This window comes from Arachis ipaensis, chromosome B8 (assembly GCF_059453495.1).
Source record: "Arachis ipaensis isolate K30076 ecotype BB chromosome B8, ASM5945349v1, whole genome shotgun sequence".
In the NCBI taxonomy this organism is placed as follows: Eukaryota; Viridiplantae; Streptophyta; class Magnoliopsida; order Fabales; family Fabaceae; genus Arachis; species Arachis ipaensis.
Genome location: NC_142443.1, coordinates 100,230,239 through 100,242,620, shown reverse-complemented (window position 1 = coordinate 100,242,620; position 12,382 = coordinate 100,230,239). Strand labels below are relative to the sequence as shown.

At 39.5% G+C, this 12,382-nt stretch overlaps 1 pseudogene; it reads right to left on the bottom strand.

Annotated features, from left to right (window-relative positions):
• Window positions 1-8,362: 8,362 nt before the first annotated feature.
• On the bottom strand, window positions 8,363-10,672 carry LOC148549007 (uncharacterized; annotated as a pseudogene).
• Window positions 10,673-12,382: the final 1,710 nt, after the last annotated feature.

The following is a 12,382-nucleotide window of genomic DNA, read 5'->3' as shown; positions in this document are numbered from 1 at the left end:
ATTAAGGCACTTATCCAAATAAAACTCCAATACCAACATAAAAATGCATGAAAAAGAATTGAAAAAGAAAAAGGAAAGAACAAATAAATGCATTAAATTAAAGGGATAGAAGAGTAGAGGGGAAGAAGAAGAGAAAGAAAGAAGAAAGAAGGAAAGATAGAAGAAATAAGGATTAGAAAAGAAAAGATAAGAAAATTGGCACTAATCTGGATAGGTTGGGCGACGCTGGCGACGCGGTCACGTGGGTGACGCGATCGCGTGGTGCGCAATAAGGTCAGGCGACGCGGACGCATGGGGCACGCGATCGCGTGACTTGATTTGTGCTAGTGGCGTGAGTGCAGCCTCGCGGTCGCACAACTCTCTGTTCGAAACTTGGTATTGCCAAAATCCAGGGTGACGCAGTCGCATGGTCGACGCGATCGCGCGGGTAGCCTTATTTCCAATATAACGCGGACGCGTGGGTGACGCGTTCGCGTGGCAGGGCTTGTGCTGCTAGCACGGGTCCAGGCCAATTCCAGGTCAACTTTCGGCCATACACCCTTGTTACGTCGAATTACAGGGCCACGCGGTCGCGTGGGTGACGCGGACGCGTGGGGAAGCTATTTTGCAAATGACGCGGCCGCATCAGCGACGCGGTCGCGTGGATCAATTTGTGCCATTGGCACGCCTCCAGCCCTGCTCCTGCGTAACTCTCTGTTCAATTTCTTTTACTCCTAACGCACATACGACGCGGACGCGTCGGCAACGCTGTCGCGTCGCGTGCGAAAATCTCTTTTTTTTTTTATCTGAAAAGAAAAATATGCAGAATGCAGTGTTAATATGAATATGATGCGAAACTCTAGGTTCAATATAATAAAATAAAATGAAACTCAAAAACAAATAAAACTAAATAAAAATATAAAAGGAACGATTATACCATGGTGGGTTGTCTCCCACTTAGCACTTTTAGTTAGAGTCCTTAAGTTGGACAATTGGTGAGCTCCCTGTTATGGTGGCTTGTGCTTGAACTCATCCAGAAATCTCCACCAATGTTTGTATTTCCAGTAACCTCCGGGGTCCCAAACTAAGCATGTAAAGCCCTTAAGAAGCTTCAAACAGATTCTTAGGCTCCCGGGGTAACAAGTGTCAGAGCAGATTCCAGGATCCCAAATCTTGCTTTTACACCCATTTTTGTCTCGATCTGCATTTTTCCAGCCGGGTGAAAGGTGATCTGAATTCTCACTGCAGCGACCAAATAGCTTCCTAGACCCATTCAGTTGAGCTTTATACCAACCTTTGCGTTTGAACTTAAAGCTTCCAACCATGATGAACCTTGCAGGACAATTCTTACCACTGGCCATCTTCCTCTTACTCTTAATGCCACAAAGAGCTCTAAATTGACCATCCGTCTCCAGTAGCCCATATTCAAGTGGGATTAGAAAGCTAAGGGATATGAATTTTATCCACTTGAATGTTGTGAAGGATGATGGCAACTTAGGGGGAGGGGTTTCCAACAACTTTGGCAAGGTAATTTCAAGCTCCACTCCCTTGTGCTCTTCTTTGACATCTTCTACCTCTTGATCAACCTCTACAAAATCTTCAACCATGATCTACCTTGGAGGTTGTACGCTCTTCTCAACATCAACATCAAACACCGTGGAAGGAGGCTCTGTGACTGGACTTTCCAATGGAGGTACAACATCTCTTAAGTCTGCAACCACTTCTTCCTTTTTAATAATTGCTGCTTTGTCCAGTTGTTTAAGTATAAAATCGTACTCATCCTCAATGTTTTTCTTTCCATGACAACTCCTTTCAACTATTCTTTCATCTTCAAGGGTCTCTCCTACCCTTACCCGTAGGGCCTCCTCTAGCTCTTTATGAAGTATGGATTCGCGAAGATGATTCTTTCTTTCTTGTTCTATATCAATAGCATAATTGGGATCATCTTGCTTTTGGATTGATGGATGTGGGTGCTCTTCCATGGATGGTGGTGATGGGATGGAGAGATCATTCTGTGGTTGAAAAGGAAGTGCACTAGAGCTTGAGGGTTGATTGTTGAAGGTATTTGGTGGTCTGATTTGGGCGACGAGAGCTTGTATAGTAGAGTTTAGATTGGCAAGTGCTTTCTCCATGGAGGTTTGGGGTGGATCTATGTATGGTCCATTTGGTTCATAAGGTGGTTGGTATGGTGGATGTGGGTTAGGGTCATATGGAGGTGAATGGTGGAAAGAGGCTTGTGAGTATGGTGGTCCAAAGTCATGTTGAGGAAAGGGTCCATAGGCATATGGTGGTGGTTGTTGATAGTCCACTGGAGGTGGTTGTTGCCATGAGGGTTGATCAAATCCTTGTGGCTCCTCCCATCTTTGATTGTTCCAACCTTGATGCCTGTTCTCATTGTAATTTCTTCTTACTGCAACATTATTGTAACCAGACTCAAAGCCAAAGGGGTGAGAGTTCATAGTATCAAATAAAAATTAAAAACAAAAATAAAAACAAATTGAAATTAAAAGGTTATTTAAATTTTGAATTTGAAAATTAAATTTCTGAATTTGAATTTTAAATTTTGAAATAAGATAAGATAAGATAAAAATTTTAAAATAAAAACCAATAACCTCTTAATTTACGAAAAAGCAAAAAAAAATAAAAATAAAAATAAAAACAAATAACAAGTAGAAGAAAAATATTTACAAAAACCAATAATAAGGCACACGTTTGCAATACCCCGGCAACGGCGCCATTTTGACGTTAGGATTTTTTCCAGTAAAGAATTTCATAAAAACAGTCGCGTTGTAGATATAGTCTCTAAACCGACAGAAATCCCTTCGTACAAACGTTTTGGTTGTCACAAGTAAGAAACCTGATGGGATATTTTCACGGAAAAACGAATTTCTCCAAAACACCCAAACTTAACCGGCAAGTGCACCGGGTCGCATCAAGTAATAATAACTCACGGGAGTGAGGTCGATCCCACAGGGATTGAAGGATTGAGCAATTTTAGTTTACTGGTTGATTTAGTCAAGCGAATCAAGATTTGGTTGAGAGATTTGTGATTTGCAGAATTTAAATTGCATAGAAAGTAAAGGGAATGGGTAATTGGCATGAAATTAAAGAGAACAGGAATTAAGGTGCTGAATCTTAAAGAACAAGAAATTAAATGGTAGAAACTTAGAACGCAAAAAATGTAAATTGCAAAATCTTAAAGTGCAATAAATGTAAATGGCTTGAATTGTAAAGGGAATGGGGAGTTGGATTTGCAGAAATTAAACAAGGAAATGTAAAATTGCAACAAGCAGAGAAGTAAAGGATGTCTTGAATCAAACCGGATCTTAAAACAGAAATGTAAATAAGCATGAAAACAGTAAACAGGGAATGGGAAATGGAAATTCCGGATCTCAGGACCCAAGAGACTAGAAAACCAAGTCTAGATCTCAATGCCTTCCTAGATCCAACAAGAACAATTGCAAAGGAGATTGTAAATTGCAAAGAAAGTAGATGAAAAGCAATTAACCGAAACTGAATTCAATTGTGCAGTAAAATAAAGCAAGATCCTAAGGTGAGATTGAAACAGAATTTCTTCAATTCTCCACCCAAAATCCAAGACAAGAAAAGTAAAGAGTGCTGGGCAAGAACAAGGAAGAAGAGAGATCAATTCTCCTCCCAAATTCTCTTGAATTAAAACAACAATGCTAAGAAAAATAAAAGTGAGCTCTAAGCAAAACTCAAAAGAAAGCTATTCTGAAAAACTAAAAGGGAAGCTCCCTGAAAACTAAAAAGAGAAGCTCCTTTAAAACTTAAATCCTATGCTATTTATACACTTTCTTCAAATGGTCTTCAAGCCTTCAATTGGGCCTTTGCTCTTGATGGAATTGGGTTAATAGAGGCCTTGGTTGATTGCTCTTGGAGTTTGGAGAAGAACCGAATTGAACCAGGTTGGAATCATGAAAGTTTGAGTAAAAGTTGGAGTAAAAGTTAAGGGCTAACTTTTGCTCCAACTTTTCACATCAGCACCCTTGTTTTACTGATACCAACGTTGGGGCAAAAGTTAGGGGTCTAACTTTTGCTCCAACGTTGGCCTCCCCTTGGTTATTCATGGCGCCAACGTTAGCCAAAAAGTTAGGGGCTAACGTTGGCGCAAACTTTTGCTAGTCCAGGGAGTGTTTTTCATGCGCCAACGTTAGCCAAAAAGTTAGGGGCTAACGTTGGCACAAACTTTTGGTGCATCCAGGGAGTGTTTTTCATGCCAAAAGTTAGCCAAAAAGTTAGGGGCTAACTTTTGGTCCAGCTTTTTGCTTCCTGGTTCATTTTCAATTAATCCAAAAGTTTGAGCTAAAGTTTGAGGAAAACTTTTGCTCAAACTTTTTGTCCTCTCTTCCTCCTAGCCATTCCTCCTTGCTTCAACCTTTCTCCAAGCTTTCTTCACCTATCATTAATCAACCAAACACATCAAAGCTATGCTCAAAATCATGAGATATTCATTCTTTCATAATATGTGACAATTATAGCATAAAACCTCATGAAATAGCATGAATTCATACATGGTTGATTAAATCAAAGGAAACATGAAAATCTACCCAATTGGCTTGCTTATGGCTCAAGAAAGTGCATAATTCAGTTGAAAACAAAAGAAAAAGGCTAGTGAAACTAGGCTATGATGACTTGTCATCACAACACCAAACTTAAAGCTTGCTTGTCCCCAAGGAAGAAATGATTTATTGAGAAGAAAGAATGAAATGGGAGAGGATGTTCATGCTAGTAGAGTGTTATTGATAGTTCATGGGGTTTTATGTGGATATGTACACACTCACCTCTTATTGACTCTTAAGCCTAGAAAGCCTCCTTCCAGCTTCAAGTAACATACTGCTATGTCCTCTCATTATTCCTTTATCCTTGGCTATTATTTTGTTCATAAGCTTTATTTGAGTGTCATGTGTAGCAAGTTCATTTCCTTTTCTTTATACTTGACACATTATTCACTATAGACACTTGGCTCACATTCCTTCTTAGAACATTGATGCCCAGCACCTCTTTGGGCTACTAAATGCCTTGTAGTTAGGTTGCTCTTGATAGTGGACTTTCAGCTGATGATCCCGGGTTAGTTAACCCAAGTCATCAAGTGTTGATGCACTCCAAGGAGCTTAATAATCCAAGCAGATCCTAATACAAAGACACCACAGGCATATATTCTAAGGTTCAAGCTATTGGTGTCCAGCTTTGTTTCTTTTTGTTTTTCTTTTGTTCTGCCACTTCTTGGCTATTTCTTTTTCTCCCCTTTTTTTCTTTCTTTTTGTTTTTCTTTCTAACCAAGGATTTTTATTCAATTGAGATTCATAGATAGTAGCTACTTTCTACTTAAGAGGAGACATCCTAGTGTTCTTATTCATTAAAGGTGAGGTATTATACAATCACACACATACCACCACTTACTTTTATTTTACTTCTATCTAATAGAGAACTATCTCACTTCACATTCAAACATTTCTTTTATTGAATTGAAAATGCGGGGGACAAAGCATGCTTTTTTGTTAAGTGAAAGTAAACACACAAGCACACACATAGACTAGCTTACTTATTCTAAGAGAAACAAACAAGATGCAAAGACTATTAATTATGACAACTACTTAAAGATGCAAAGACCACTTAAAACAGACACAATGCATGCTTTCTTAGTGTTGAACAAGGAGCAAGTCCACCTTTTATTTGTCATGCTTTTTCTTTCTTCTTTCATACACCTGGTTGCTGGTATTCCCTGTGTCCATGTCTGTTGTCTGTTGATCCCGCCAGAAACCAGCTCTTTCATTGCTTCCTCTACTCTATCTTCAAGCTTCATTGCATTGCTTACTTCTATCTCACTTCTCCTTTTGAAGAATTCATCAAAAGTTGGAAAAGCTGGATCCATGTTGTGTAGATGCTCTCCAATATAGTTCAACTTGATTTGACTATTTATGTTGTAGTCGGCTTGGACTTCATATCTTGCATCTTGGAGTGTTGTGAACTCTTTGAGAGCCCTCAAATTTTCAGCTTGCATTTGTTCCAACTTTCCAAATGATTCATGAGATTGAAAAGCATGTTCTTCTTGCATCACAAGGAATCTTGACTCAAATTCACTTTGTTTGTTCATCATTCTTAGCTCCCGTTCTTCTTGTGCTTGTTGGTTTTTCATGTATAGTGAATGGTATTCCTCTTGCCTTTCTTGAATTCTCATGTACTGTTGTGATAATCTTCCAATTGCTTCCTGCAATTGAGTCATGTCCAGATTGTTATGTAGAGGAATGTGCTGCTGTTCCTCCTCCTCTTGTGGCTCTTCTTCCTCTTGTAATTCTTCTCCCTCCATTGGTTCCTCTCTTTCCCTTCTTCCATGTGGTCTTCGGCCTTGATGTGCTTCAGGGGGCATCATCATTCTTTCAATGGTTATAGGCATGCCTTGGCTTAACCACATTGGATTCTCCTCTTCCATTGACACTTTAGCCTTTGCACACAACCTCCAAATGGTACTCGAATAGTACAACCAAGATCCGGCCGAATTCTTCTCAGCAAGCTTTTGAATGTCCTTTGCCAGAATTTCATGAACTTTTACCTCTCCTCCCACAATTATGCAATGCAGCATAATAGCTCTATTCTTGTTAACTTCTGAGGTGTTTACTGTGCCCAGAATTGATCTTTTCAACAACTCATACCATCCCTTTGCTTCCGGGGTAAGGTTAACTCTCTTCAAATACTTGTATTTATTCTTGTCATCTCCTTCCCACTCTGAGTTCTCCATAAAAATATCTCTAGCAATCCCATCATAATCCGGATCACCATTTACCCTTTCGTGGTATCCCGGTTCACTAAGCGAACTGATTTTAGTCCCAAGACTTTCTTGATTGCATCCGAGCTAAAATCTACTTCCACTCCCCGCACATAGCTCTTGTATGTTGGGGCCTCACTCATGTCAAGCCTTGAGACATTGGCATAGAACTCTCTTATGATATTAGCATTGATTCGGGTGATTGGTGATATGAGTTCCTCCCACCTTCTCTTTCGAATTTTGTCCTTCATTTCTTGGCATCCATCGTCCGGCAGCAAGAGTGGAATTTCTGGATATATCTTCTTCTCATTCATCCATTCAATTTGCATCTGATGGTACCGAGATTTGAATCTCCATTGGTCATATTCAGGGGTGCTCTCTTCCACCATGGGATCTTTCCCTCTTCTTCGTTTGGTTCTTGAGGAAGAGGCCATGATCACTTGGTTATTTGAGACTCTTGAGGTTAAAGGGAGTGTGAAGATTGTTAGAGATTTTGATGTGTGTTTTGGAGAAAGATGAAATTTTGAGGCCGAGCTTGTTATGATGAGAAATGATGAAGGGAGGTTTAAATGGTTGGAGTGCAAGGATTCGGTCACATGCATGGCTTGGAGGTGGTATGTCATTTAAATGAACAATGAAGGGCTAGGATGCAATTAGATACTATGTGAATCAAAGGTGTGCATGTAAGGATGAATGAAGACAAAGCTTTCTTCTTCAATTGTCTCTGCCGTGATCATTTCAAAGAGTGGCAGATTCTCTTTTTGAGGCATGTGATGAAATTTTGTCCTCATGCTATGCTTTCCTTTGTCTTGTCTCTTTCATAAAGTGTTCTTTGACCACCTAGTCATCACAACAAGACAACACACATTAGCTATATCAAACCGTGGCAATAATGCTTCTTTTCATTAACACTATATGAATCATCATTCCTTATATCCATTTGAACCGTGACTTTCCTTGGAGGACACCAAACTTAATGTTTGGTCATATAGTTGAAAATATGTGGTTCTCCCTCCAACTAGTGAAATTGAAATCCCAATGTCATTCTTGGTCAAATGTTTATAAGAAATATTGTCATCATAATTTTCCTTTTTCTCTCTCTTTTTTTTTTCATGAAGGATCAATTGTGTCCCTAAATCCGTGCATCAAAGTTTGGTGAACACCAAACTTGTATCTTGTTTAAGGGGTAAATGTGAGATGCTAGTAGTAAATCACAATTGATGCCTTCATCACAGAATATGATTTCTTTTTAATTGAAAAGTCTCAGTAAGAGATAATGTATGATCATTGATGCATGATTTTTTTTTTATTTTCATCAGAAGAGAAACACCAAACTTAGTGTTTGGTCATATGCTAGGCATATAATGTGAAAATGTTTGTAACACTGGTTTGGTGTGCTTTGAAGGCACACCAAACTTTAGAAGTCTTAGCATATGAAAAAAAATTGCATGCATTCATTGAGTTCGTCCATGAAAACAAATTTCATGCTCAGATGATCATAGCTTATTGAATTTAAAATGACATAAATCTTAAATCATGGGTTGCCTCCCATGGAGCGCTCTTTTATTGTCACTAGCTTGACATTGGAGCTTTCTTTTATGGTGGTTGAGGATTGTAGTGCCTCAACTTGTCTCCCCTGACTGTGATCCTCCTCTTTGTTCTCTGGTGTTCAATTTCAGCATGTTCCAACGAGAGTATGTTGCTGACAGTGTAATAGTCATCAGTCTGTTGGCTTGCTCCCAGCTGTTGATATGTCAGTTGCACTTTGTCACATTTGGAAAGCCCCTCTGTTGGAATCTTCCTGTTCTTCCAACCCCTTTTTGTTTTGTTTCTGCGTTTCATCCTTTCTTTCGTTGACCTTTCTTTTCTGGCCGTAGGCTTACCTTGGGGATCTTTCATCCTTTCAGTGGCTAATACTCCAATATTCTCTTGGACTTCTTCATCAGTTTGCACAATCTTTTGCCTTGGGGTGTTGTTGTGAATCGCCTTGTTGCTTTCTTCCTTTAACTGTGATTCTTCCTTGTCAAGTTCCATATAGTTTTTCTTTTCATTACCAAACTGTGCTTCTGGTAACACCTTCAGAGTGACACTCTTATCATGCATTCTAAGAGTTAATTCTCCTTCCTCTATGTCTATGATAGCTCTAGCAGTGGCCAAGAATGGCCTTCCCAGAATAATAGAGTCACCATCATCCCCTTCTGAATCTAGAACCACAAAATCTGCAGGGTATATGAAATTGTCCACCTTGACCAGAAGGTTTTCAATCATACCCCTGGGGTATACTGTTGACTTATCTACTAGCTCTAGAGATATCTGTACTGGTTTAACTTCCTCTATATGCAGCTTTTTTACCAAGGAGGATGATATTAAGTTGATACTTGCTCCTAGATCGCACATTGCTTTAGTGATGGTTAATTCCCCAATGGTGCAAGGTAGCAAAAAGCTCCCTGGATCTTCAAGCTTAGGGGGAAACCCTTTTTGAATCAAAGCCCTGCATTCCTCAGTGAGCAGTATGGTTTCCTTCTCATCCCAACTTCTTTTCTTGTTGATAAGCTCCTTCAAAAACTTGGCATACAGAGGCATTTGCTCAAGTGCTTCAGCAAAAGGAATATTGATTTCCAGCTTTTTGAAAGTTTCAAGGAACTTGTGAAAATGCTGGTCCCTGGTTTCTTTGTTGAACCTCTGGGGATATGGCAGTGGAGGTATGATGCTCTTTCCTATTTGCTGCTGTCCCTGAGTCACTTCTGTTGAATCGTGTGGCTGGTTGTCTTTTTCTTTGAGTTTCTCAATTCTCTTGCTTGGCATCACAACTTGATCCTTGGCTTCATCTGCCTTTGTTTGCTCTTCATCTTCTATTGCACTTTTGCTGCTCTCTGCTTGCTTCTTTATAGTGTCATTATTGCTCATCAATGTTCTCCCACTCCTTAATTGTATCGCCTTGCATTCTTCCTTTGGATTTGGAATCGTGTCACTCGGCAGAGAGCTTGAGGGTCTCTCAAGAGAAATCTGCTTGGAGATTTGCCCCATCTATCTCTCTAGGCTCTTCAGGGATGCTTCATGATTCTTGGTTGTCATTTCCTGGTGTTTCAACATTTTGTCTATCACGGCCTCCAAGTTAGTGATTCTTTGGGCTTCAGGTGATACTTGAGATGGGTTATGAGATGTGGGTGGTGGATGGTAGGCATTTTGGTTGGTGGGTGGGTTATTAGATTGGTACTGGTTGGGGTTGGGGTAGTTGTTTTGAGGTTTTCTGTAGGGGTTTTGGTTAGTCTGCTGCTGGTTGTGATTTTGGTTGCTTCTTGGGTTGTTTTGGTTTGAGTTCCTCTGCCATGGTTGTTGGTTTTGGGTATGATTATCTCCCCATCTGAGGTTTGGGTGGTTCTTCCAGGATGGATTGTATGTATCACCATACACTTCACTTGGTCCTTGGTTGTGCATATACTGTACTTGCTCTTGTTGTTGTTCTTCTTGAGTTTCTTCATTTTGTCCCCGTGTGGTTGATGGTTGGCTAGTGTTAACTGCTGCAACTTGGAGACTATCAATCCTCTTGGCCATTTGTTCAAATTGTTGTTGAATTTGCTGCTGCATCATCTTGTTTTGAGCCAAGATTGAGTCCACTCCTTCTAGCTCCATTACTCCTCTTCTTTGTGATGGTTGGCGGTTTCTTTGGTGGGCAAAGAAATATTGGTTGTTAGCCACCATATCAATGAGATTTTGAGCTTCCTCTGCAGTTTTCATGAGTTGCAAGGAACCTCCAGCTGAATGATCCAAAGCTTCTTGAGATTTCAATGTTAAGCCCTCATAGAAATTCTGCAGCTTATCCCACTCAGTGAACATTTCAGGAGGACATTTCCTGATTAGAGCCTTGTATCTCTCCCATGCCTCATGGATGGGTTCCGCCTCCATTTGTGTAAATGTTTGTACCTCAGTCTTCAACCTTATGATCCTTTGAGGTGGGTAAAATTTGGCAAGGAACTTGGTTACCAAATCATCCCAATTGTTGATGCTGTCTCTTGGAAAGGATTCCAACCATTGAGTGGCCTTGTCTCTGAGAGAAAATGGGAATAGCAATAGCTTGTAGCTGTCAGGAGGCACACCATTAGTTTTAACAGTGTTACAAATCCTCAAGAAGGTGGATAAGTGTTGGTTCGGATCTTCAAGTGGTCCTCCACCAAAAGAGCAATTGTTTTGAACCAAAGTGATGAGTTGTAGCTTTAGTTCAAAATTGTTTGCATTGACATTTGGAGTTAAGATGCTACTTCCACAATATCTAGGATTTGCAAAAGTATAGGAAGCTAAAACTCTCCTCTGGGGTGGATTGTTATTGTTGTTGTCTACTCCAACTGGTGGATTGGTTGAATGTTCCTCCATATCTTGGAATTCTTCTTCTGATTCCTCTTCTCCAACAATATTTTTTCCTCTTTCAGCTCTTCTTAACCTTCTAAGAGTTCTTTCGTCTTGTTCATGAAAGATGGGTGTATTTCTTCTTGTACCTGACATACAAGCAGAACATAAGAAACACACAAACCAGTGACACTTCAATCTATTGCTAGAATGAAGTTTTAGTTAGCTTAAGCAAAAATTCAAACAGTTAGTGGGTTAATTGAAAATTAAAGGAACAGAAAATAAAAATGCTAGATCTAGATCACCACCTCACTTAATCATTGTCAATCTAATCAATCCCCGGCAACGGCGCCAAAAACATGATGGGATATTTTCGCGGAAAAACGAATTTTTCCAAAACACCCAAACTTAACCGGCAAGTGCACCGGGTCGCATCAAGTAATAATAACTCACGGGAGTGAGGTCGATCCCACAGGGATTGAAGGATTGAGCAATTTAGTTTAGTGGTTGATTTAGTCAAGCGAATCAAGATTTGGTTGAGAGATTTGTGATTTGCAGAATTTAAATTGCATAGAAAGTAAAGGGAATGGGTAATTGGCATGAAATTAAAGAGAACAGGAATTAAGATGCTGAATCTTAAAGAACAAGAAATTAAATGGTAGAAACTTAGAACGCAAGAAATGTAAATTATAAAATCTTAAAGTGCAAGAAATGTAAATGGCTTGAATTGTAAAGGGAATGGGGAGTTGGATTTGCAGAAATTAAACAAGGAAATGTAAAATTGCAACAAGCAGAGAAGTAAAGGATGTCTTGAATCAAACCGGATCTTAAAACAGAAATGTAAATAAGCATGAAAACAGTAAACAGGGAATGGGAAATGGAAATTCCGGATCTCAGGACCCAAGAGACTAGAAAACCAAGTCTAGATCTCAATGCCTTCCTAGATCCAACAAGAACAATTGCAAAGGAGATTGTAAATTGCAAAGAAAGTAGATGAAAAGCAATTAACCGAAACTGAATTCAATTGTGCAGTAAAATAAAGCAAGATCCTAAGGTGAGATTGAAACAGAATTTCTTCAATTCTCCACCCAAAATCCAAGACAAGAAAAGTAAAGAGTGCTGGGCAAGAACAAGGAAGAAGAGAGATCAATTCTCCTCCCAAATTCTCTTGAATTAAAACAACAATGCTAAGAAAAATAAAAGTGAGCTCTAAGCAAAACTCAAAAGAAAGCTATTCTGAAAAACTAAAAGGGAAGCTCCCTGAAAATTAAA